The sequence below is a fragment of the Cryptomeria japonica genome, chromosome 10 (genome assembly GCF_030272615.1).
Source record: "Cryptomeria japonica chromosome 10, Sugi_1.0, whole genome shotgun sequence".
Classification (NCBI taxonomy): domain Eukaryota; kingdom Viridiplantae; phylum Streptophyta; class Pinopsida; order Cupressales; family Cupressaceae; genus Cryptomeria; species Cryptomeria japonica.
Window position 1 is genome coordinate 276,262,916 of NC_081414.1, and position 27,767 is coordinate 276,290,682.

Sequence of the window (27,767 nt, forward strand, 5' to 3'; positions counted from 1 at the left end):
GTTGTCTAGATGGATTTTGGTCCAGATATATGTTCCTGTTTTGTCTTGTATTTGATGTTGGTTGTGGCAATATGCAAGAAATGTTTTTTAATGTATGCAAGAACCACTATTTAATGTCTCATTGGAAGAAAGATTTGGATTCATTTGGATGGTAAATATTATGTTGCATTGATTGGTTTTCTAGTTCATGGATTACATAAGTTATTTGTTACTGTTCTCTGACAGTAAGGGTGTCTGTCAGACTAGTTTGGATATTCTTCAGTGGCCTTTGAATATGTTGAGGGTTATATTGCAGTTTAGAGGACATGATTATGTGGTTTGTGTAGTACTTTCAGTGCATTTCTCTAGTGGTGTTTCTATTTCGCAAGTGAGTAATGTTGATTTATATTTGGTATATTTAGTTGTGTTTTGGTTCGATGTGTTCGGTTGGATTATTATCTTGTTTAGATCGTGCTCTTTGGTCTAGATATGTATTGGAGGATGAGTTGGAATGTTGTTATGGGTGTCACCATGGTGTGCAGAGATCCATGTGGTATAATTTGCATTGGAAGATGTCTTTTGGCTGATTGATTGACAAGCTTTATTGTCTATCTAAACGTCATGTTTGGTGGTGTATTTGGAGGATGTGTTCGCATGTGTGGATCATTGGATTCATCTTGGAAAGATGTCTTGTGATGTATTTGGGTCCCCTCTTTCTCCTAGAGTGGACCACCTTGAGTATTTTTGGTCCGAGTGGCTTATTTGTCCAATAATGTTATTTGGATTGTGGTTGACCCTTAATTAGGTTTTTGATAATATATGTTATATTTAAGGAGTGTAGTTGGATGAGTTATGGAATTATGTGTGAATTAATGAGAAGATAATTTGAATGATGTGCAAGCAGATTTGAGTCTGCAGATGTATGAAAGTTAGTTTGTGAAGACTTTAAGGGTGATACACTATGTGAGACATTGTGTTGAGATAGTGATAGTTGTCAGAGATCTTTTCCATGATGTTGGTTGCTTGATACAAATGTTCAATAATAATTTCATGATCAGGAAATCCTTCTCATTTCAGTTCTTCTACTTTCTTTGTTGTTGATTGATAGTGGGTCCTTTGATAGCACCTTGTATCTTGCCCTTAAGAAATGTGCCTTAGTTGTCCAAGTCCTTGTATCTTGCCCTAAGGTAGTGCGCCTTAGTCTTGCAATTATTTTAGTTGTAGTTTTTCTCCTTGGTAGTGAGCCTAAAAATATTGTAATAATTTTAATCATATTGTGAGTTTGATTCATACTATGATTCTAACATATTTGGGTTTTCTATGTAAATTTGGTGTTCATGTTTTGACGGTTGATGTGTTGTCGGTATTGTTGTAGAATGGTTAAATGTTGTTTATAATTTATTTATTTTGAAGATCTGGACTGATTCACCCCCCTGTTAGTCTTGTGTGTGGGTTCAACATCTTGCTATTCAACATATTTGGGTAAAATTTAGAGATCATTTATTCTATTGTAATATGTAGTTGAGATAAGTTATAATAGTGTGAATTTATTATTACATCAACCTAATTTGAATCATGTGCAACAAAGAGGGGCCAATAGAATCCAACCTCAACTATATAACATTAACCACTCCACCCTTGTTTGTGTTGTGTCACCTAGGGCATTTAGTAAAATATAATAGGTATGGGTTGCTCCATTATACAACTAGACAATTATGGTAGAGGATAAAATTGTATTAGTAGGCCATAAGATTCTTGCAATATTTTTGAATTATCTTTACCAAAACTATATGTTTGTAGACAATATGGTTTGATCACTCCAATGGACATGTTTAAACAAAATAATAGTATGGCAATATATTACTTCAAAGTCTCTTAAGATATACTGATTAGACTTTGATGAATTCTATTACTTCATCACCTAATAACATCAACATTCACAATAATATATAGGACAAAGTTGTGGTGTTGAAGAAGACTAGATTTAGGTTCTAAATTCCTTGGGGGAGGAATGAAACTTTAGTCATATATAAAATTATTCAATCTGATACATCATGATTACGTGACAAAGCATATTTATAATATGAAGGTCCTAATGGAAAACTAAAATTATTTTCAAATGCAAGGAGTGTGAGTATTAATGTATTTTGGGATAAGACTTTTCAAATTTTGGTAAATAGTATAAAATCTAGGGATGTATACAGAGAATCAAATCAAATCAAAAATACCTTTAAAGTAGCCATCACTATTACCATTGAGGAAGGTGTGACTAGGAACAATAAAGAAAACATTTAGAATTTGCTGGAGATACATATACTTGCTTGTATGCTATATATTATTTGATCACTAGATAAAATTCCTCACCTTTTAACTCTTGGCCATAAGATTAATAATTCTCAAAGTGAACAAATGTCACTCATGTCCTCATAATATTCTTCAATTTTAAATATCATCCTTGAAATCATTTATTAATAAAATTAATATGCATGTACTACCAACTGGGCCTTCACCAATCTTCTTTGAACTAGCATTTATTAGATCAACTCATGAAAGGCTTTATTGGGTGGGTTGCCATCTTTTTCAAATGTTCCTTTTATCAGATGATTATTTCCTTGATAATACACATATAACTTACAAAGAACTTTTTTTATATATTCATTGAGGTTAGAAGCAGGTGACCAATTGCCTTGGGTAGAGATTATTTTGATTGATAGGTGTAAAACACCCCAACAAAAAATATTAGCTACAAATTTAGAGGCAAAAAAGAGTGGTAAACAAATAGTTAAAGGAATGTGGGAAAAAAATATCAAAACTAGAAGAGATGAAGACTTTAACATACCTATTCTTAAAGACAAGAAAATTTGAGCAAGGTGGACTTGTCATGTCTCTTTTTTAGTAATTCATATTGTAGTCCAAAATACCCATTATGTATCTCTAGATTTCCCCCTAATCCAAACAGTGTAATATATCTCTCCTTTCATCTCCCATGGTTCTACTTAAGATCACAAAAACTCCTAAATATAGAAACAATACTAATTTCTAAGTTAGTGTAAACCATTAAGCTATCAAGATTATCTTTCCCTTTATTTCTATTGAATTATCATACTTCCTCATCATGCCACCCCTCCCAATTCATTCATCACTTTCATTATTAATCCCATTGGGATTTTAGAGTTTCCCCTCCAAACAAATGTTTGTTGAACCCCACTCTTTGACAAGCCTTTGTAAAAAACTCATACTACCCCCTCCAAATGCCTCTATTTTAAGCCTCAACCCTTGAATTATGGTATGAGACAACCTCTGGTGAAGAGATCTTCTAAACAATTAATCCTCAGTTGCTGCCACCTTGATATGTTGTAGTAGAGTTTTCATGCTATCTCCATCCATTATGTAGAGTAAATCTATTTGATACAGTATGATACAGTTAGGTTATTTGGGATGCTCTTGGATCGGACCCTTGGGGTTATTTGAGAAGTGTGCCTCGTACGTTACCAACTCCAAAGATGATGTAAGATGCTCCAATTCAGTGTTTGAGATCTGTGTTGCATCTTCCATTGGCTTTCCCTTCGAGTTGGCCAACTACTTCATGTACTACTTGTTCCAAGAGTTGCGCTTAGTACAACTATATAAATTTTTTTCTATCTACTGTAGTTGGTGTTGTGGTAGTTGATATTGAAGAGAGGCTTCTATTTTATTCCCCTTAGATTATACTCCATGAAATTGGTAGACATATATAATGTTGAAGATAGGTGAAATGCTAATTCCCTCCGATAACTCCACCTCATAAACATTTCCATAGTCAAATATTTGAAAGCTCCTGAAAGGTCAAAACTTCTTCATCTTCAAGTTGTACATGTGTAACAAAAACCTATCCTTCCAAAGATACATCATGACTTCATCCCCAACAACAAAATCCTTATTCCACCTTTTGGTATCTACTCAATCCTTGTAGTTTTCATTCATGGTCTTTAGACGTTGCTTGACTTCCCTATGCACAACCTGCATGTGGTTTGGAAAATCCTCTTCTTTCACACTCCTCTTGTCTTCTGAGCTAATGTGTTACACCCCACTATGAGGCCCAGAGGAAAAAACATCCAAGAACAAGAAAATGCAATTTTTTTTTTTTTAAATTCAATATATCAAATACAAATGCTAAAGATACATTTAAAAATTTACATAATGAATCAACTAACACACACAAAGTGAAGATACATCATATAACATCATTATTTTGACCATCCCCATAACATGAAATATCATAGTCTCATAGAAATCTAGGAAGCATAGACAAGCATCACAACCAAAAACCAAAATCGACCAATACCAAAATAAGTGTTGAACCACACAGAACACAAAACATAGGGTCTGACAAGACAAAAGAGGGAGGGGCACTACATAATGTCCCTCAGTTCTACCACTCCCTTAGGATGTATTCCGATAACAACCTCAAATTGTATTTTTGGGTACTCCAATCTAAATTTCCAACTTTGTCTCCTACCAAACACTTGAGTAGGTCTTACAAGCTTCTATTTACCACCTTTGTTTGTCTATTAGTCTAGGGATGGAATGTGGATCTAAAATTTAGGCTTGACTTCATCTTCTTCTACAATATTTTCTAATAGCATCTAGTAAATTGGTATCCCAATTTAAAACAATGATTTTGGTAGTCCATGTAGTCTCACCACTTCCCAAAAGAATCTAGATCATCAATGTGAATTTTATCATGAGTCTTCTTATAGGGAATGGAATGCACAGTTTTTGAGAACCAATCTACTACCACAAATAGGGAGTCATTTCCTCTATGAATCCTTGGCAATCCTAAGAGAAAGTCCATGTTGATGTCCTCCCAAGGCCTTTCTGGAATTGTAAGAGGTTGATACAAATTGACATTCTTATTGGTTCCCTTAGATACTTGACAGATCCTATGATCTTGAATATATTTTGAGACATCATTATACATTTGAGGCCAAAAGTAATTCTCATTCACCAAAGTTACAATTTTTTTAATGCCAAAATGTCTTGCTATTCCTCCAGAGTGTTTCTCCCTGATTAGATTCTACCACATTGAACTCTTGCAAATACATAACTTATTCCCTTTGAACATGTCATCTTGAATTAAATAATCTAGCCATTTTCTTCTATTAGTCACTATTGAATCTTTTCTTTCCTTCCAAGCCTCCACAAAATTAGGGTCAACTTCGTACAAATGCTTCAACTCATGAAATCCCATCACTTCCGCCATCATCTGCATCATTAGGTTTCTTCTTCTTCTTAGTGCATCCACAACCTTATTTGACTTCCCACTCTGATGCTTCAAGACAAATATATATCTTTGCATGAATTCCACCCAATGATATACCTTTGGTTCAAGTTCCCTTAGCTATGTAGGTATTAGAGACCTTGATGGTATAAAATCCTTTGGTAGTACATAGTACCTCCACTTCTTCAAGGCTTGAATTATGGCATATAATTCCTAACCATAGATTGGGTATACTATTCAAACATCATTCAAATTTTTACTAAAATGTGTGATTGGCTTGCCTTCCTAACTGAGGACCTCTCCTATAACATTGTCATTGGTATCACAATCCACTTGAAATACCTTGTTGATATCGAGTAAGGCTAGTACTAGGTGCTCCATCATCTTTTCTTTCAACAAATCAAAACACTTATGTGCTTTGGATGTCCACATAAACTCTTTTGGATCAATTCTCATGATCTTAGTCATTGATGTACATATGGTACTAAAATTCCCAATGAAATTTTGATAAAGACTTGTCAAACAATGACTCCCGATGAAATTTTGATAAAGATTTGTCAAACAATGAAAACTTATCCAATGTCTATTGGTTTGTCCATTCCATAATTTCTCTTTCCTTCTCTAAATACATCTTCAATCCTTATGTAGATATAGAAAACCCCAAATAAACTAGCTTTGTCTTCATGAAGCTTCACTTTTTGATACCGATCAACATATTCTCTTCCCTCACCTATTGGAACACTTGTTTGATGTGTCAAATATGTTCTTATTTCATCTTGTTGAAAATTAGAATGTCATCTAGGTAAACAATAAGGAATTTATCGAGGAAATCCTTCAATTCTTCATTCATCAATCATATGAATGTGCTCAGTGCATTAGTGACTCCAAAGGTAATTATTATCCATTCATACATTCCTTCATTGGCCTTGAATGTAGTATTCCACTCATTTCCTTCCTATATTCTGATATGAAGATACCTACTCTTCAAATCAATTTTTGTAAAGTATCTTGCACCACTCAAACAATCCATAATATCATCCATCCTTGGAAAAGGAAACCAGTTTTTAATTGTGATATTTTTAGAAGCTCTTAAGTCATTACACATCCTCCATTCCCCAAATTTTTTAGTACCAAGATAGTAGGTACCTCATAAGGCTTAGGCTCTCCTAGATCAATCCTTTCTCCAACAAATCCTACACCTATCTACTCAACTCTGCATTCTATGCAGGTGTCATCATGTGTGTTATTTTCTTTAGAGAACTTACTCTGTATATAAAATTTATATGATAGCTAATGCTTTGAATTGATGGAAACCCCTCTAGAACATTCTCTAACACAATATCTTGATACTTGTTTAGCAACTCTGATACCTCCTTCTATGGTACTTCTTATCCTGTTGTGATGGTACCTCTATAATCTTGATTGCCACACTTCCTTAGAGTGAGCACAAAATAGGTATTCTCATGCTTCAATCCATCCAAAAAATTTCTCCCATCTACCAAGTAAATTCTTGCATTACCACACACTACTTTCTTCAACTCTTCTTCTAGAGGAATCAAGATATACTTATTCTCATTCATGGTCACAATGTAGGTGTTATTTCTCCCAACATGTATGGCCCTCCAATTATACTCCCATGATCTCCCCAACAACAAATGGGAAGCATCTATTGATATAATATCACACAACACTTCATTCCTATAGGATCCGAAGTGAAATTTGATAAGGCATTTCTCACTTACCAAGATCTTGTCATCATCTTGAATCCAAGCGATTTGGTATGGGTTTAGGTTTTTCATCCTCTTTAAGTTTAGCTTCCAGACCATCTCTTTTAAGACCAAATTTTCTATGTTGTTGCTATTAATGATTACATTACAACATTTGCCTCCTTACTCACATCTTGTCGAAAACAAGGTCTTCCTCTATGTTGGTTTCTCCTTGACCTCTATCTGCAATAGGGCTCTTCTAATGACCAATGATTGCCCTCTTTCTAGATTTCCCAAGGATCCAATTGATTAGTCCAGTTCTTCCTTAGCATATGTTGTTCTAGATTTGGACTCCCTATGCTTCCTCACACTTCCTTGGTGGCACTCAAAGGCATGATGTCCTACCTCCCCACACTTGAAATAGGTTCCCTAGAATGGCCCTTGGTCAAATATTCTTTCATTTCTCTGGTATCCATCATCACGATAATGATATTCACCTTCTCTTTGGTTGTGTTAAGAATATTCCTTAGGTCTTCTTTCCTTGTTTTGATAAGGGCTCTTCCCTTTGCTTCATTCATTGTATGACCTCTTCTCACCGTGTTGTGACCAACCTTTTAGAATGTCTTGGTTCCTTCTTCTCGACCTCTGCTTCAATCTCTAGCTAGATTTTCCTCCACCTTTAGCACAAATTGGTACAATTACTCCATGGTGGTCATCCATAACAAACTTGATTTCTCTTGGATGTTAGTTCTGAGACCATTGATGTGATAGATATTAGAGTTGTTGGAATGTGTTGTTGTCATTGATGTCAACATATTCATGTGTTCCCGTGCTTCGGTGTTGCAGAGAGTTGGTTTGGTTGGTATATTGCAGATATGCTGATGCAGATTTAAGGATTCATAGATTGGTATATTTAGTTGATTCAGCATGAGTTTTAGTGCTGCGGAAGGTGATTTGATCAAGTTATGAGGTCCAGTGCGATGACTGGTTTTTTTGTTGGTTCTGTATTACAGAGTTGTGATTTCTGGTTCATATTACTTTAGAATTGATTCATTATGTTGAGCGTATTTTGGAGAGTGTTTGGGATGTTCATGTGTGTCCTCAATCCGAGTGGTTCAAGATTTGAAACTTCACAAGCATATCTTTTAGTTTGTCAGTAAGTTATGTTGGCATTCTTGAGCTCCGGGAGGGAGATGATGATTCTAGTAATCCGAGCTGTTGTGGTGGAGTTCATGTTGCTTTTTGATGTTTCTCGATCGTGTTCTATCCATGTTGCTGGACCGCATTGATCATTGTCTGTGTCATTGAATATTTTCTTGGTCCACTGGTATTCTTCATGTTATACGACCTTCTGGCGAACTTGATGATTCTTGTGTGTTGCAGATGATCTTTGCGAGATATTTCGTGGTGTTGCATGTTCGAGGTTTTAATTTAGGTCAATACTATGTCCTTGCTGACATTGTATTGGTCTGCATATTGATTTATGTATAGTGTGATGTAATTTTTTAATTAGGTCTTATGAGTTGAGCCAACCTTGAAATTAAGGTTGACGATTTATAGAAATTTGAGTAATAATCATGTAAGATGTGTGTCTGCATTCTTTGAGGGTTTTGTATGTGCGAACAAGCATTTGATCTTTCAGAAGAGTGATGAAGTTAAGAAGAGAGTTGTAGAGTAGACAATGTTCTTAACTGGAACTATGATCAGGTATTTGAAGATGCTATTCTCAGGTCATGTAATCCGGACTGGTGTCTGATCTTTGTAAGGAAGTGAGCCTTCCTTTCTTCCTCTAGGGGTTGTATCCCTCTCTTGTGTTTGAGAAGTGAGCTCTAGGAAGTATGCCTCAATGCATGTGCATTCCCCATTGTCATATTTACATATACTATTGCAGAGTATCATCATATTGTGGGTAGGTTCCTGTTGTGGTTTTTCCCTTAACCGAGTTTTCAACGTCAAAATCTATGTGTTATGTGTATTGTTGTTGTGGTGTTTATCTTTGTTCTTTATGTTAATGATCTAATTTGAAGTTGTCATTAAATTTTTTAAGTTTGGTGAAAACTGATTCACCCCCCCTCTCAGTTTTCCTTCATTGTTGTTGCCAACAATTGGTATTAGAGCATATATTTCTAAGAATTTGATGTTGCATTCTAAAACAAAGAATATATTAATTAAGTTTCATTTTTCGAGAGAGAAATTCAGTGATAAGGAATTAAGATTGGAGTATGTATCTACAAAGGAACAAATCACATATATTTTCACTAAGCTTTGCCTACAGATACATTTGTATATCTGAGAGATAAGTTAGGAGTGATTGCCCCTCCTGATGTGAACTAGATGCATTGAGATGCATCAATCCGGTGGACTTCATAGTCTTATCTTGATATCTAGATTAATGAGTGGATGTTGCTACTCGGAGGGAGGAGTCAGTATGTAGTTCAGTTTGTGATTGTGTGGGGAAGAGTTATTCAGTTTTGAGAGCCTTTTGCATTGATGTCAAAGGGGGAGAGAAGCATGTGAAAAATAGTCCTATCTATCTAAGGTAGAGAGATATGTGTGCATGATCTCAAAGGAAGGTTGTTGGAGTTGATTTCTTTCTTTGCATTGATTATTTTTCACATTCATATATTGCCATCAATGCCAAAGGGGGAGATTGTTGGATATTAGAGTTGTTGGAATGTGTTGTTGTCATTGATGTCAACATATTCTTATGATCCTATTCTTCGACGTTGCAGAGAGTTGGTTTGGTTGGTATATTGTAGATATACTGATGCAAATTTAAGGATTTAGAGATTGGTATCTTCAGTTGATTCAACATGAATTTTAGTCCTCTGAAAGGTGATCTGATCAAGTTATGAGGTCCAGTGTGATGACTGATTTTTTGGTTGGTTCTGTATTGCAAAGTTATGATTTATGGTTTGTATTGCTCCATAATTGATTCATTATGTTGAGTGTATTTTGGAGAATGTTTGGGACGTTCATGTGTGTCCTCAGTTTGAGTGGTTCATGATTTGAAACCTCACAAGCATATCTTTCAGTTTGTCAGTAAGTTATGTTGGTGTTCTTGAGTTCCGGGAGGGAGATGATGATGATTCTAGTAATTCAATTTGTTGTGGTAGAATTCACATTGTTTGTTTATGTTTCTCAATCATGTTCTATCCATGTTTCTAGTCCGCATTGATCTTTGTGCATGCTATTGAAGATTTTCTTGGTTTGGTGGTATTCTTTATGTTATACGACCTTCTGACCGACTCGATGATTCTTGCCTGTTGTGGATGATCTTGGCAAGATATTCGGTGGTGTTGCATGTTTGAGGTTTTGATTTAGGTCCATTCTATGTCCTTGCCAACATTGTATTGGTCCGCATATTGATTTATGTATCATATGATGTAATTTTGTAATTAGGTTTTATGAGTTGAGCCGACCTTGAAATTAAGGTTGATGATTTGTATAAATAAGAGTAATAATCATGTAAGATGTGTGTCTGTGTTCTTTGAGGGTTTTGTATGTGCGAACAAGCATTTGATATTTCAGAAGATGAATGAAGTTAAGAAGAGAGTTGTAGAGGAGACAGTGTGCTTAACTGGAACTGTGATTAGGCATTTGAAGATGTTATTCTCTCAGTTCATGTAATCCGTATTGGTGTCTGATCTTTGTAAGGAAGTGAGCCTTCCTTTCTTTTGGGGGTTGTAGCCCTCTCTTATATTTGAGTAGTGAGATCTAGGCAGTGTTCTTGAATGCATGTGCATTCCCCATTGTAATATTTAAATATATACTATTGCAGAGTATCATCATATTGTGGGTAGGTTCCCATCGTGGTTTTTCCCTTAACCAGGTTTTCCATGTCAAAATTTGTGTGTTATGTGTATTGTTGTTGTGGTGTTTATCTTTGTTCTTGCTGTTAATGTTCTGATCTAAAGTTGTGGTTAATTTGATATTTTGGTGAAAACTGATCCACCCCCCCCTCTCAGTTTTCCTTCATTGTTGCTGCCAACATGATGTACCCTGCCACTTTCTACCTTCTATTTTTGCTATGTCTAGTTCTTATGATAATATTATGGAACTCCTTAGTTTAGTCCTTCATCATCATCTCCCTTTGTCATATTTTTTTGGGTTTCTTCAACATCTCCAACTCAGTCAACAGGTTTGAATTAACTTTTCAATTTCACCACCATCCTTACCATTTTGTGATCATCTCCTTCCCTCTTTATTTTCTATCCAATTGTACCTCCTTCCACGAGATAGCGACATGTCCCTTCAATTTCCAATTTTGGCAAATATGACTCACTTTGGATCTTCAACCTCTTTTTATACTCAAAGTACTCTTCCGTCTCATTTATCTAGTCAGTCAGTTCCTCCAAATAACATGATTAAGGTTCATCCAATAAAATTTAACCATACATTACGTTCAAACTTTCATGAAAACTTAAGTCATGCATCTAATTTCATAACGTACTTAAATTTCATCCTAACTAATGATTACTTTTCATGCATACTTAATTGCATTATCAATAACTGAATACATTCCATTATTCTAATCGACATTCTTTCAGGATCCAAATTACTGCATTTAATAAGATGACTACATCCATGCTTTTAAGATTAACTTCATCTAATCCAGATTATACATTCTAACATAATGCCATCCATACATGCTAAATTAAAAAGAAACATAAGAATGTAAAACACCATATAACACCAAAATGATCTTGGAGTTCACCCCTAGTGGGCTACATCTCCGAGTCTGCTCAACTGCAAGACCCCTCTGATAATTAAATAATAGAGAAGAATACATCAGGTTCACATCATTTACAATACTGGCATCAAGGCAAACATAACCAATAATACATACGACCCCATTGGTCAAATAAATACATGAATGATCCCTCAATAGGAAAGGATCCAACTGAACATAATAAGAGGCAATTACAAAAGATCAACTGGAGCACCAGCAAAACTAAATCTTTGCAACCCAAGGTCTAACATGATATCAGGTTCTCATGAGGGCATAAACACCAGGACGACTCCTCAACAATGCTCCTATCAAGACAACAAAACAACACACTAGCAAACATAAGGGACAAGTGTCATCACATAACCTGGTATGGTTGCCATGGCAGGTCTTCATAGGTTCCTGCCCCATCCATTGGTTTACCCTGACAACCTATTCTGAACCTCTGGCCCATCCAAGCCTCATGTGGACCCAACACAACCTTTTATGAAGACAAGGTTGATAGTTTGCCATTTCAGGCCTTCTCACTGCATGCCGAGTCTGTGCTAGCACTCATCCCATGCGTAAGGCACAATTATCTTACTTAGTGACTCATTAACTAACTCTCTAATATGCTATTAGATTATCACTTATTTAGACACACTTTCGATGGGTAACCCAACAACCACTTTGGACACGACCCCCAATCGAAAGCCACTTTCCCAAATGACACTAGACTATACTCAAACGAACTCCTAAACCAAGGAATACACAAGGTCAAGTAAATGGAGTTCAACATGGTAGGAATACCTACTTGGTCAAACAAGACTTCATACAAGGTGTACTGGCTGACGATACTCTAACTAGAGACCTGACCAGCTATGGTCAACCACAAACCAACATTCAACACCCGCATAAGGGACATGACCGGTTACAACACCACCACAAGACAACAATCAAAACTCGAGATTGAGGACAAGAACAGGTGCCCAATTCAAACTTACGACATGATCCAACAAACAAAATCAAAGACTTGCCATTTCTTAAGAAAATGCAAATACAAAAAATTAAACATGCATAGGCATAGATTGGAAAAGACAATCTTCTTTCTTATTGTTTTCACACAACAATCGATCCAGTTTTCTAAAGGATCTAAGGTTTTAAAAAACAATAACATAAAATCAGCATACAAGATAAATTCAATACCACAATTGGAATAGTACAATTTTGCCTATTTCCCAACACAGAGAGAAATATAAATTAAACAATTTGTTTTACTAAATGAAAATATCATTTACTTGCCAATTTTCCAAATGATACATTACTAAATTTCCAATGTTTCCAAATAATACATTATTTTATCCTTTTCCTAAAAAAGATACTTCCTGCGTACATAAAGACAAATACCAAAATTAAATATTAATTAATAAATATTTATTAAACCGTGATTAATAAAATATAAACAATTAATAATTAATAATAAAAATTTACCAACTATATATATATATTCTCATTAATAAATAAATAAAAACTATTAAAAAAACTTTTTAATAAAATAAAATAAAAAACCTTTTTTTTTTTTAACGAAAATTTTACTTCCCAGAACACAAAGCAAAACTCAAAAATTTATGAGTTTTCCAACAAACTCATAAATTTCTTGACTTAATATTTTAAAAGTCAATTTGATTTTTTTATTTTTTATTTATTTTTATATATTTTCACAGGTTATGAATTTTTTATTTCTTTTTCTTTCTGTAAAAACAAACTTCCATTGCCAAGTTTATTTGGAAAATTTTCTGAGTGAAATAAGCAGGGAATGATTTTATTTTATTTTAAATTTATTAAAACTAATAAATTCAATACCCAACTCTGGGTATACACAGACCCAACAAAACATATCTTCTTTTTTTAATCAAAGATTAAAAAAATTTCTTTTCCCAGAGATTATAAAAAAATCTCTTTTCCCAACACTCTTAGAAAACAGAGTTTAATAAAATCACAGACAAATTTATTTTTGTTTAAATAAAAATATTTAATAAACTACAACCATACATAAAATTATTTTCTGAAAAATAATTTATACCAGGAACCAAAAAAAATGTTTGTGACAGAACAAAGATTTGAGAAAAACATAAAGTTTCCTAAATCTTTCTTTCACAAAGCCTTAAGGGAAATTTATTAAACCAAAAATCTCTAATTTTTTCCTTACACAGGAAGAACACAAAAATACACAAAAAGAAGAAATTCCCAAAAAATTTACCAGCATGACTTTTCCTTTCACCACAAATTTGCAAATTCATACATCAGGAAAACAACCCTTTCCCAAACCAGGAAACCCTTTCTCAAATTTAAACAACTTTAAAAACTCTCCAAACAGGGATCTTTCAGAAAAATCAACATACAGAGAAGTATTTTTTTTAAAACTAAATTTCAAAATTTCAAAACAAAAAGAAGAGTGACAAACACCCAACCTGTGATAGCAATCCTGTATGAATACTCTGCAAACAATCTGAATCAAACCTCGAAGCTCCAGTTTTGGTTTCCAATCTGGCCTCCAAAATTTCTCCAAAAATTTGCATAATATAGAAAAAAATTCAACCTAAACTTTTAGGTTGAAAAATGTTTTCTAATAAATCATAATATTTAATAATAAAAGAAATTATTTTTCTAATTTCCAAAAAGTAAATGGGAAAGTTATTTGTAAAAATCATTTATTTTATTTCTCTTTTCTCATGACATTTAATTAACTTTTCTAAAAGTAATTAAGGCAATAGTTTTAACTCTATTTTTTTTTAAAGGGCAAAGAAATTAAATTAATTCTATTTCAAATAAATTTATATCTTTCCTTTCCAAAAGCATAAACAGAATAAATTTATCATTTAAAATTAACCATTTAATCGAACTTGCTACCAACTTGAATTGAGCAATTCTAATTAACGATTAATAGCATAAAGGGAACCTATTTAATTTAGTCCCTTAATTACTAATGTGTAAACACACATTAAATCAATTTAAACATTTAAGGATTAATTACTCAATTTAACCATACACAAAGCATGCAACCCAAGAAAGCCAAACAGACAGACAACCTGCATACCCCACCAAAGGGGATACTGACAGACGACTGACAACGCTCACTTGAGCATGACTATGGTCAAACGAGGGTCTCACGACCACCTAATCCAATTTCTAAGGGTCAATGAGGAACACTCAAACCTACGAATCCAGGCGGAGATGAACCTCGCACCCATGCGGTATTGTACCTGCAATCTCCTGCAACCATGAATCACACATGCATACATATATTTATTTAATAAAAGTGTTAGCCCGAGATTAATAACACAAATCAGGAGAACTAATAAGCTTACATACAAATTGATGCGAAAACAACATTAACCAGTACACACAATAATCAAAACATCTGACTATAACATTATAACATGATAAACTAACCAAGGTCAAACCGAAATTAGAATCTGATTAGGGCAGGGGTACTACATGTGCTATGTCATGTAGGCTTGGAAATGTACGAAAAAGTTCCACAGGCTATCTCATATAAGTTCAATTCCAGGATGTTTGATAGAGGGAACTTGTGGTTAAGAGATCTCTGAAATGATAAGTCCTCAACTACTACCACCTTGATATGTTGTAGTAGACTTGCCATGTTGTCTCCATTCCATCATGTAGAGGAAATATGTTGATATAGTATGATACTATTTAGCTCTCCAAGATGCTCCTTCATCAATAAGGGATACTATTAATGAGGTAATTAGGGTTCCAAAACCTTAAAAACCCTTTTGATTACTCCTAAGGACTATTATTATTCATAGGGGATATTTTGCTAGGCCTCTCAAGCCCATTTTTACACATTATGATATTATCTCAAGTGCAATTCAAGAGAAATAGTTCTCAATTAATACATGCAACCCATATAGAATATTAGTCTTGAGTAGGCATCCATGGCTATAAATTTTGATGTAATATATAGGTGTATATTGTGATAAAAGGAAAATATAGGATTTCCACAAAAAAACCCATTAAAAACCATTAGTATAAATTATAATTAACACTTTTTCTAGTGACCAAATTCAAGGATAAATTCCCAATATTGCATAGAGTTGAAGGATGAAACCATAATAGATTTCATATTGGGGGATGAAAACCCTTCAATGGAACTTGTGGTCTCACATAGAGGTCATATTCAAGCTTTAATGGTAGCAATGACCAATGATAGTGAGTTAATCTATACTTACAATTTGAGAGTGAAATACATGCATCCTCCATTATTGTGGTTTATTATTATAGTGAGTAGATAATATTTTTGACCAATTTGTGGGGAAATTATATAAACATCCCTTGCATCTATTGATAGCATGTGAAATCTTAATTCTTTGCCAATGTATAAATAGTGGTTGAAGTCACTTTGGATGATATTGATAAATGCATTTGAAGCTACTTTTTACCCTAGATTTTAATCAAATACATTTATCAATATCATCCAAAGTGACTTCAACCACTATTTAATGAAAACCCCCCTCTAGCCATTTTAATTAAATTCACATTTTATTTGAGAAATTATTGTAGACTTTTTTAGAGTTGAGTTAAATAGGTTAAGGTTCATCATTTTAGGGGTTTGTAAGGACGTGTTATGAATTTTTTGGGTTGTTAATGTAGCTAGTAAACATGAATATAACCTAGGGTTTCAAGGTCATGTTTGAAATATTAATGTATGCGGGAAAAGCGGGTCGATAGAACTCAATATGTGAAAATATTCCAAAAAAAACTTGTCCACACACACACACAGGACTTCTTGGTGCAAGCTATGGAGTCATGAAGTATAACTCAGCTTCCCAAGGTGGGTCCCATGGTTCTCTATCCTACAATGTCCCTCAAACCAATGTTTTTGCTCTCAGATCACTGAGCAAAATGGTTTAGGGATGGCAAATGCAAGAATGAGGGATGTTTTGATAGATTTTAGAATGAAATGCATCCTAAGCTATGCATGATTCTAGAAATGCAATAAACTAGATTATAAGATGACAAGGTTAGTATAAATACTATCCTAACATGATATATTAGTCTATGATTGAGCTAAATGATAAAGAAAGTATTCTAAACATGCAGATTTAGACTAATTTCTATTCTAAAGAGAGGCTAAATGATGAGCATAAAAATGATATATGAAAGCTTGAATGTATTTGAGCATAAGTGTGATACTACAAACTTGGATTTGATCTCTCAAAATGGAGGAATGAGAGCTCTATTTATAGCAAAAACAGGGCAATGGATGGCCAGGATTGAAAGAGTTGATCAAGGTTTGAGTTTGAAAGTTGGGGATCCATGTTTGCAATTTGCACCAATGAAATGGTGACAAGTGTCAACATAGGGTTGGGTTGAGAGAAGGGGTTGGAGGCATTAAATGCCTGAGATGACCTTATGGTTATCTAGAGATAAGGGTTAAGCTTAAGTTAGGCTTACCCATTGGATTAAGAGTTAATCCAAGGATAAACCCTTGTGCAAATGATTAAGAGATAATCATGGTCAAATCATTAAAGGCTTGATGAGACCCTTGGGTTGGATGAAGGTTGAGTTAAAAGAAATTCTTTAACCATGTAAGAGGGTTTGAGTTAACCGTTAATGGTTATGAAGACTTTGGGGATTTAAGTGGTTGAAGACTTGAAGCCTTTAATGGTTATCAAAGACTTTGAGGATTTGAGAAGTGACTTCCCCTTGCTTAGGGATGTGACAAAGTTTAGAAGATGGGTTAGGCTAATTAGAAGCGATTAGAAGAGTCTAGAAGGGATTAGAAAGGGGTTTAGGAAGGCAAGTGGGAGATGTAAGATTTTGCAAGTGGATGGAGGGATAATAGGATTTAATTGAAATAAAGTTAATTTAATTCAATTTGGTTGCAATTTGGGGAAATTAAATAAATTAGATTTATTCAATTTAGGATAACTATTTAATTAAATTTGAATTTAATTAAAAGTGGATAGGGGGAATTTAATTGAATAAAATGATTTATTCATTAAATGGGTATAGAGAATTTAATTTAAATAAATTGAGTAATTTACTTAATTAAATAGAGGAATGTGGATAATTTAATTAAATTGGATTTAATTAAATAGAGAAATGAACATAAAATATTCATTTAGGAATATGGTCATTTTTATACGTCTACAATTAAAACTAACTATTATAAAACCAAAATATTTTTTTTAATGTTTAAGGTTTCAAATGGTTTTAAAATATATTTAAATACTATTCTAAAATATTGATGTTAATTTTTGTAGGGATATTAAAAAATCCCTCCTATCTTTATCTTGATGTCTCTTGATCTATCTCTATTTCTTCCTCTATGAATCTCCCTCTCTATATGTCTCTATATTTCCCTTTAAAACTCTCTATCTCTCCTCCTTTATCTCTTCCTCTCTTTTATTGATCTCTCTTTTAGTCTATATCTCTTATCTCTCATAATCTATACCACTTTGTTTATTCTTGTCTTTCTATAAATCTCCCTCTATTTCTTAACTACCATTACCTATACATATATCTCTCTCTTTCCCTCTATATCTCCTTCTTTATTCCCATCTCCCTATCAATCTCCCTCTATGTACAACTCTTACTTTCTATCTCTCTTCCTCAAGTATGTCTCCACCTCTCTTTATCTCCCTTTATATGTATATATTTTTTATTTTTTATTTTTATCCCCATCCCTCTATGTCTCTCTCTCCATCTATCTAAATGCCTCTCTTCATAATCCTCTATCTTCCTTTCTACCTCTTATGTATGTCTGTCTCTTTTATCTCCCTATCTACATTTTTGGATTTTCTCATGAGTGTTGCCATCAATGCTAAAGGGGGAGATTGTTGGCATATGCACACTCCAATGAGACATTGTAGGTGATTGAAGGTTTTGTCATTGATGACAACCTTACAATCCTATGACACCGGCAAGACATCATACCGGCACTAGCAAAGCAGACTCTACACTGGCACTTAGACTACCGACACCGGCAGGGAAAGGAAGCATACTGGCACAGAGGCCGACAGGATTTTTGTTGTAATATATTTTATTTATTATTGTAAAATCTTTTGTAAGCCGACTTGGCATGATGTAAAATGACTCATATATATAAGAGTTCATTGTAAAACAATATAAGTGAGACAGAAGAAAAAGATGCGAGATATGAAATGTAATTAGGCAGACCTATTATGTGAAATATAGGTTAAGGGTTTATGTAAAAAGCAGAGCAGAAACCGGTACTGGATCTGGCATTATAGATTCTATTCTGAAGCAGTACAAGACATTGGATTTATACAATCCATTTTGTAAGTCAGTGAGACTTCCATTTTGAGCAATGTGCTCTAGGCACTTAGCCTTCCTGCATGTGCAGGCCCCTCTTGTAGCAGTAATATTCTCTTATTGGCTAGTAAGTGAATATTATGGGTTACGAATCCCACCAAGGTTTTTCCCACATCAGGTTTCCTCATTAAATCATTGTGTTATAGTGTGTTTTTCATGTGGTTGTTTTTAATTATGTTTATTGCATTATTTCTTGCATACCGATACATTGTTATAATATGCTCTACATGTTTTAAGTTAAGAAATTCAAAAAACTGGTTAGATACTGATTCACCCCCCCTCCTAGTATCTGTGGGAATCCTAACACATACATACATACATACATACATACATACATACATACATACATACATACATACATATATCTATGTATGTGTGTGAGTTTCTGTCTCCCCCTTTCGAAACCCCTTTATTTCTCTCTTTCTCTTCTTCTCTCTCTGTCCTATACTTCTCTCTCTCTCTCTCTCTCTCTCTCTCTCTCTCTCTCTCTATCTATCTCTCTATCTATCTCTTTCCATATTTCTCTTTCCCACTCCCTCTTCATTTTGTAAAGAAGTTAAGGTAGTAGAAGAACTTCCTACAAATGGAATCCGAACTTGATCACCTTTGGTTTTAGTCGCAGGTTGTTGGGGTTTTTTGAGCTAGTCTAGATTTGAGTGGGAGCTTGTGTAGAAGATACTTTGTGATCTTGTTGCAGGCATTTTCAGAAGAAAAATTCATTAAGGAGAATAGAGGTGGAGAAATTTGTTGGAAATAATTTTGAAATGTGGAAGCTAAATAAAGAGTATTTGTTAATAGATCGGATTTGAGATGCAATTGATGAGAATGTTTTTAGCTTACAAATCCTACTTCAATTGCTCAATATGATGTTATGGATTGTAAAGGCAAGGGTGTAATTGAAGTGTGCTTGGAAGACTCTATTCTTTTCAATGTCCATGAAGAGTCTTTTGCAAATAAACTATGGAAGAAACTTGGTGTTATATCAAGCCAAATATTTAGTGAACAAGATTTTCCTTGAGGAAGAAACTATATTCCTTGAGAATGGAAGAGGGATGATGAATAATAGACCAATTAAAAGCATTCAATATGTTGGTGGCTCAATTGGCATATTTTGGTGTCAAGATGGATGAGGAGGAGAAATGCCAATTCTTGCTTTGTTTTTTGCTTGATTCATGAGATCTCTTGATATGGCTATTGGTAGTAATCTTTGTTATTTTAAAAATTGAAGATGTGGTGGGTTTTTTTATTTCAAAAGAGACGACGATGAGGGTATCCATAAATGCCAAGGAGTACCTAAATGTTTGTGGAAGACCTAGGTAAAGGACGAGAAGAATGAGAATAATAATAAATCCTAGTCCAAGGGAAGATACAAATCTCCTAGAAAGTCCAAAGTCATTTTTTTGGAAATGCAATAAACCTGGACAATTTTGTAAGGAGTATGTAAAGAAGAAAAGAAGAAGAAAAAGAAGAAATTTGATTATGATTCTAAGTTCAAGAAAGAATTTGATTCCAATTCATTGCAACTTTGGTCACTCGTGCAACTAATTATGTATAGTTAATTGACTCGAGTGCATATTTTCATAAGACCTTTAATAGAGATTGGTTTTCTGAATATGAAGAATTTGATGGAGGTAAGTTTTAGATGGGTGATGGTTCTCATTTAGATATTATTTGGCATGGTAAATTCAAAATTAATTTTCCTAATGGTAGAATAAAAAGGATTAATTATGTGTTTCATATTCCTAAACTAGCATAAAATTTGTTATCTATGAGAAAACTAAGAGATGTGGGCGTGCAAGTAGTCTTTTCATATGCAAGATGCAAAATGGTGAAAGGTTCTAGGGTGATTGCTAGAGGTGTCAAATTTGGCACAATTTATAAGCTCAGACATACATTGTTGAGTGTAATAGTACTTTTATGAAAAATAAATTTGTGGATACTTTGTTGGAAGAGGTGAGGGTTTCACCTTCAATAAATGGTCATGACTTTTGGGTACCTAAGGGTGATCTTTATTTTGAATCAAAGTTGCCTATAGATAAGACTATCTTGTGGCACCAAAGACTTGGCCACATTTGAGAAAAGGGTCTAAGGACCTTTTAAAAAATAAAAGCCTTGTTGAAGGTTTGAATGATTATAATTTTTATTGTGATTTCTATGAGCATTGCATTTTTCACATTTAGTTTTACTCGACTTTTCATAAATTTTGTGGTATACTGGATCTTATTCATTCTAAAAGATGTTCCTTCTATTCGAAAATTGACAAATTATGTTTCATTTATTGATGATTATAGAAAAAGGACATGGGTATATTTTCTAAAGAGTAAATTTAAAGTTTTTAGTTGATTTGAAGCAATAGTTGAGTTGCAAAATATAAAGAAAATAAAATATTTGAGGACTAATAATGAAAGTCATTTAAAAAAAAAAATTGATAGATTTTGTAAAGATTGTGACATTCATAGATAAATGACAATTTAATATTCTCAACAACAAAATGGATTTGTAGAAAGAATGAACATGACACTAATGGAGAAGGCAAAGAGTTTGTTGAGTGGTGTTGGTATAGAACAAAAGTTTTGGACTAAAGTTGTTGCCATTGCTATCTATCTAATCAACATGTCTCCTACATCAACTCTTTTCGATAAAATGGTCAGGTTACAAGCCTTCATTGAGACATCTTAGAGTTTTTAGTTATCAGGCATATGCACATGTGCTAAAGGAGAAGCGAACAAAGATGGAGATCAAGGTTGTTAAATGTATCTTCATTGAGTACATTTATGGTGTGAAAGGGTACAAGCTTTGGGATCCTGTTGCATGAAAGTTGTTATATAGTAGTGTGTGTTGGAAATATGGGATCAACCTGCATTGCAAGGAAAACAACTCAAACACACACATGGAACATAGCATTAGAGGCTAGAAATAAACCAAACAAGTTAAATAAATCTAAGCTCTTTAAAATCATTCCATTCTCCTCTATCTCTAAAGATCCTCAAGATTCAAGGTGGCCCTCACTTGGAAGAGTGCTTGATCTCTTGGATGACAACCTAGAGAATGAGATTTAGAGGATTTCAGGATCAAAATGGATGCAACTATGATCCTAATGAATGATTTAGATATGAAACTAGATAATGATATGGTGCAAGATATTGATATGCAGTTAAACTAACATGAAAATGGCATTAGACTAGCATAGAAATGAAGCTAACATGATATTACTAACATGATATGCAAAAACATGATAAATCTTAAGCTATGATGCTACTAAATGATCTAATTACTATTATCAAAAAGAGGCTAAAATTCTTGATAAAATGAGACTATAAATTAGATGCATAAAGACTTGGATGGTTTGAAGAAGGAATGAGATCTATTTATAGGAAAAATAGGGAAATGGATGGTTGAGATTGAGTAATCTCAACAAAGGCTATTATTGAAAGTTATCAATCCAATCCCAAGTTGACAAATGTCACCTTGAGAGGGCTTGAGAGGAGATGCAAGAGGCATTAAATGCTTGAGGAGACATGGTGGTTACCTTAGGAGGTAAGGTTGTGGTTGGGTTAGTGGATAACCAATGGATAAAGCCTTTATCCAAGGGGTAAACTCTTGTGCAAGGGTTAATAGGATAACCAAGGTCAAAGCCATGAGTGGTTGATGAGACCCTTGGGTTAGATGAGAGTTGAGTTAGAGAGAAAGTATCTAATCATGTGGTAAGGTTGAGTTAACCATTAATGGTTAATAGGACTTTGGGGGACAAATTTGTAAGAGTCCTTTCAAATTTTGGGGAACTCAACAAGTTAGCTTGTTGAAGAAATAAAGCCTTTAATGCATTTATAAGAATTCCTTCCAAATTTGAGAAGTGACCTCCTCAAATTTAGGGAAAAGACATGATTAGGAGATTAGACATGATTAGGATAGGATTAGAAGGCTTCTAGAAGAATGATTAAGGAGATGCAAGTGGGAGATTTAGGAAAATGAAAGTGGGTGAGGGAAAATAGGCCATTTTGGTAAATAAAAGATTTATTTTAGCCAAAATAGGGGATGCAACTTGCATTTGTAGGATTTTGCAAGTGGTGGGGATTTATAAATAAATTTAGATTTATTTAAATGCAAAAGGGGTTTTAATTAAATGCAGATTTAATTAAAATGGCTAGAGGGGGGATTTAATTAAATGTGAATTTAATTAAAATGGCTAGAGGGGGGATTTAATTAAATGTGAATTTAATTAAAATGGCTAGAGGGGGGTTTTAATTAAATGTTAATTTAATTAAAATGGCTAGAGGGGTGATTTAATTAAATGTGAATTTAATTAAAATGGCTAGAGGGGGATTTAATTAAATGTGAATTTAATTAAAATTGCTAAAGGGGGGAATATTAATCAAATCTTTAATTTGATTAATGGTCAAAATAGAAGAATAGGGATATTAATTAAATCTTAATTTAATTAATTGAAATAATTAGGTATAATTAAATGAATAAAATTCACTTAATTTGTTGTGCAACTTTTATGTGTCTACATTTTTGCCCCTCTTTGAGTCGACGTGACCAAATGTTGATTCAAAGAAAAATGCTCAATTTGTCATCAAATTTTTTTGATATGGGGTTGTTGTCCAAGTCGTCGATATAATGCCCCAGATATGAAAAATTGATTTGATATGAAACTTTGATATGACACTGATCGGTTGATTGATGATGATGTTGATTTGATATGAAGCTGCTATAAAATTATTGATATGATGATATGCCCCCTTGGGCAATAAATTGAGAAAAAATTTCTGTTTCGCGAAGTACAACGATTTCTAGATTTTTTTTATTTTTTTGCGATGTTTTTCATTTTTTATTTTCTTGATTTTTTAAATTTATCACGTGATAGATTTTATTAAAAAGAATATTTGAAAAATGGGGTTAGGACTATGTGGGGATAACACATACATACCCCACACGTCCACCGAGACACCATAAGTGCCTGCATCAACATGGGCTATATAAGCCTCCATGGGCCCATTTCCAAATCATTTGCACACTTGTCTTTGGAGAATTGGATCCTAGAGGAAAGAAGAGAAATGGCACCCCCTACCATCGTCATCGATTTGAGTGAGGTCGTCAATTCAAGAGGCCACTGGAGTACGAGCCACCTATAAGTTCAACTTTTTAACCCTCGTAAATTTTTAGCTCATATTTTAGGCGATTTTTGGAAGATTTTTGAATTTTCGAGCTAGGGTTTTAGTTTTTCGCCTTTTTATTTTTTTGGTTGTTTTTGCTCATATGATTTTTATTTTGGCGCATATGATGAATGTTGTTGCACATTTGAAGTGTTTGATAGCGCATTCAATGTATATTGTAGCACATGTAAAAACAATGTTGCACATATGACATGTCTTTTAGTGCATTTGATGAATTTAGTCGCGCATATGATCAATTTTATAGTGCATATGATATAGTTTATATTAAGCACCATTTTAGCCCATATGAAACAAAGGGTAATTTTTTTTATTTTTGGAAAGTTTGAACATGTGCAATTTGGATTTCTAGGTTTGTGATGAGTTTCCACACCTTGTCGGTGTGTCAGTTAAGTCGATTGTGTTGATTTTTGTTGATATGGGTCAATTTATCATTATGAGTTCTACGTGTCAGGTCAAATTTTGATGTGGATCAAGTTGGTCAAAGTTGATATGCATCAAGGTCGGCATGAGTCATGATGTTGATATGTATCTTTTTGTTGTTATGGGTCGCTGGTTCGATATGGGTCAAGTTGTCGATATGTGTCGTGATGTTGAGATGGGTTACTTGTTCGATATGGGTCAATTTTTGATATGGGTTTCTTATTTGATATGGGTCATGTTCTCAATATGGGTCAATTTGTCATTATGAGGCCTGGTTCGATATGCAACTATTTCGATATGGGTCTAATTTGATTGATTGATTGATATGCGATATGAGTCTTGATTGATTGAAACGTGATTGATTGGTTTCCGAAATTGATTTTTGATATGGAACTTGGTTGTTGACATGGTACTTGATTTGTGATATGATTCGTGAAGCGATTGATTGATTTTTGATATGATGCTTTATTGATTGATTGAATGATTAGATAGGCCTTGGTTGATGTCATGATTGTTGTCACTTGATTTGTTGATTGTCTGATTGTTGAGCATAGATGTAACTGATAGAATGATACCCATGGGTTGATATAGGTCCATCGAGGGGTTCTAATGCTTTGGGAGAAATTCCCGAAGACGTTGGTGATGAGAGATCGATTGGCTGCCGATGATTTGGCAATTATAGAGGCTTGTTGTTTCATTCACTTATTGCACATGCCACCCTATTAGAAGAACAGGGCACTACTCACCGTGTTGGTCAAGAGATGGAACGACGAGCATAACACCTTCCATTTGTCGATGGGTGAGATCATAGTGATGCCCTAGGACATCTATCAGATTCTGTGGATTCTGATCATAGGAGAGATAGTTAAGTATGATGTGGAGGACGCCGATGGGACAGACGCTCTGTGGGAGGTTTTTGTCAATCCCCACATTGCAAGTTACTCAGTGGCATGGCAAGATATGGTGGATAGCTATGCCCCACTCCCTTCAGTTTTGGCAGGTTTGATTGGCAACTTCCTGATTCCAAACATGAGGTCACATGGATTATCAGTTGGATGGGCTCAAGTTCTCTGACAGATGGTTCAGTCATACACATGATATGCATTGGGTATTTATTTTCTTGCCCATCTATATCATGAGCTCCATCAGATGGTCTATGATGATGTAGCTAGTCTAGCTTCTAGATGCACTCTATTGCAAATTTGGGCATGGGAGCACATAGTAGTGACCCGTCCATTGGGAGAGAGGTTCAGACCAATAGGGGAACCTTTTGTTATGATGTGTAGCTAGGTCGCTTCCCAATCGATGCTCAAGAAGTTAGAGTATTGGAGGCAAACTCTAGATGACATGAATTCAGTGGTTTAGAGGTCGTATCGATTGTGTGAGCCTTGGCTAGAGGATGGCTTCCATATTTTATAATTATTTTTTAGCAGATTCCTCTTGGGGTACACCCCTTATGTGATAGAGTGGTTTGTTCTTCCATGGGTATACTGAAAATTTGATCGCGTGTAGTCTATGCCACAGGGGATGATTGTGTATGCTAGGGTACACAAGGAGAGGACATATTGGGGGCCCACATTGGATTTTGCGATAGCCCGAACTGAGTTCTACTCATTGCCTTTTTGTGCATGGAGCATGTTGGATGATATAGGTGATGTGAGGATGAATACAGAGTACACATGATATTTTCTCTCACACAAGTTCCCACAATTGATAGGGCCAGGAGAGCCCATTCTGGCATTGGAGGAGGTTGATGATGATGATGATTAGGGCAGAGGCGGAGGTCACCAAGGTGGTAGGACAAGACAGGGGAGAGGTAGGAGGGACAAAGGAGTTGGTAGAGGTGGTAAGATTGGGCAAAACCAGGGAGTAGGTGGAGGCGGGGGTGGAGGAAAAGATGAGGGAGGAGATGGGAGTGAGGGGGAGAGGAGGAGGATGGATGCAGGAGTTAGGATGAGGAGGGCCAGTGCAGGCTGAGGATGTTGGTGCAGTGGAGGCTGAGGTGGGATCAGGCAATGATGGACCTGAGATTGGTGGAGGAGTGAGGTTAATGGGATTGGCAGGGATAGCGGTTGAGGAGGAGGAGGAGGAGGATGTACAACCACTTTCCCGACAAAGGAGGATTTCTATGTCCCCTCCTGCCACTCGACATGTTGATATTCAAGATCCGCAACCATCACAACCACATGGGGTACATATTAGATTGCCTCCACACCTGCAACAGACATAGATAGCAGCATTACAGGCCCTGCTACATAAGGTATAGGGTCAGCTTACGCATGCCCAAGCATAGGTGAGACAACTACAGAGACAAGTGGTGATAGTGTCACTAGAGCGAGATAAATCTCAATAGGGCTTACAAGCTGCTCAAGCACATAATTCTTAACTCATAGTTGAGCGAGATACTGAGAGGGAGTATTGGGGACCGGCTGATGAGATGGTTCAAACTGAGAGGGCCACCTACTATAGGGATTTATACTTTGTGGTATTGTCGATAGCTCAGCGGGATCCTAGCTATGCAACTAGTTCTCAATGGGGTGGATCTCAGAGACAGAGGGGCAGCGAGGGGGTCATGGGACCTAGGAGAGATGCTACTATCAGTAGCATATGTGCGGGTAGCTCGAGCTCTCGACTGACAAGTCCTGGAGGTGGTCAGGCTGATCTTGCCCCATGATCATGGTCAAAGATTTTGTACTTGTACCTTGATGTACTTTATTGATACACTCAACATTATTGTATTTTGATGACCTCTGACCATGATACATGTTTTTCATTGATCCTATTGATTTGGTATTTTGTGGATGGTTTCATTGATATGATACTTTGATGATCTCATGGAGATGATGTTGTTTGATGTTCAACGATTTCCTTGATACTGATATTACTTGATTTGATGGACATTATTATACATATATATATCCAGGGACTTTGGACATTTGATTACTTCATTGACGATTGGTTTTAACTCGTATCATTGTTTTTTCTTTGGATTAACATGTGGTCACACATTTTCATGATGATATGTTATGGATGCAGCTACTTTGATTTTGATGAGATATATGATATGCTTTTGATCTATATCACTTTTGTAGATGATGATGCAGATGATGTGATGTGTGTGTTTTTTATTTTGATGATCTATATGCTTATATGAT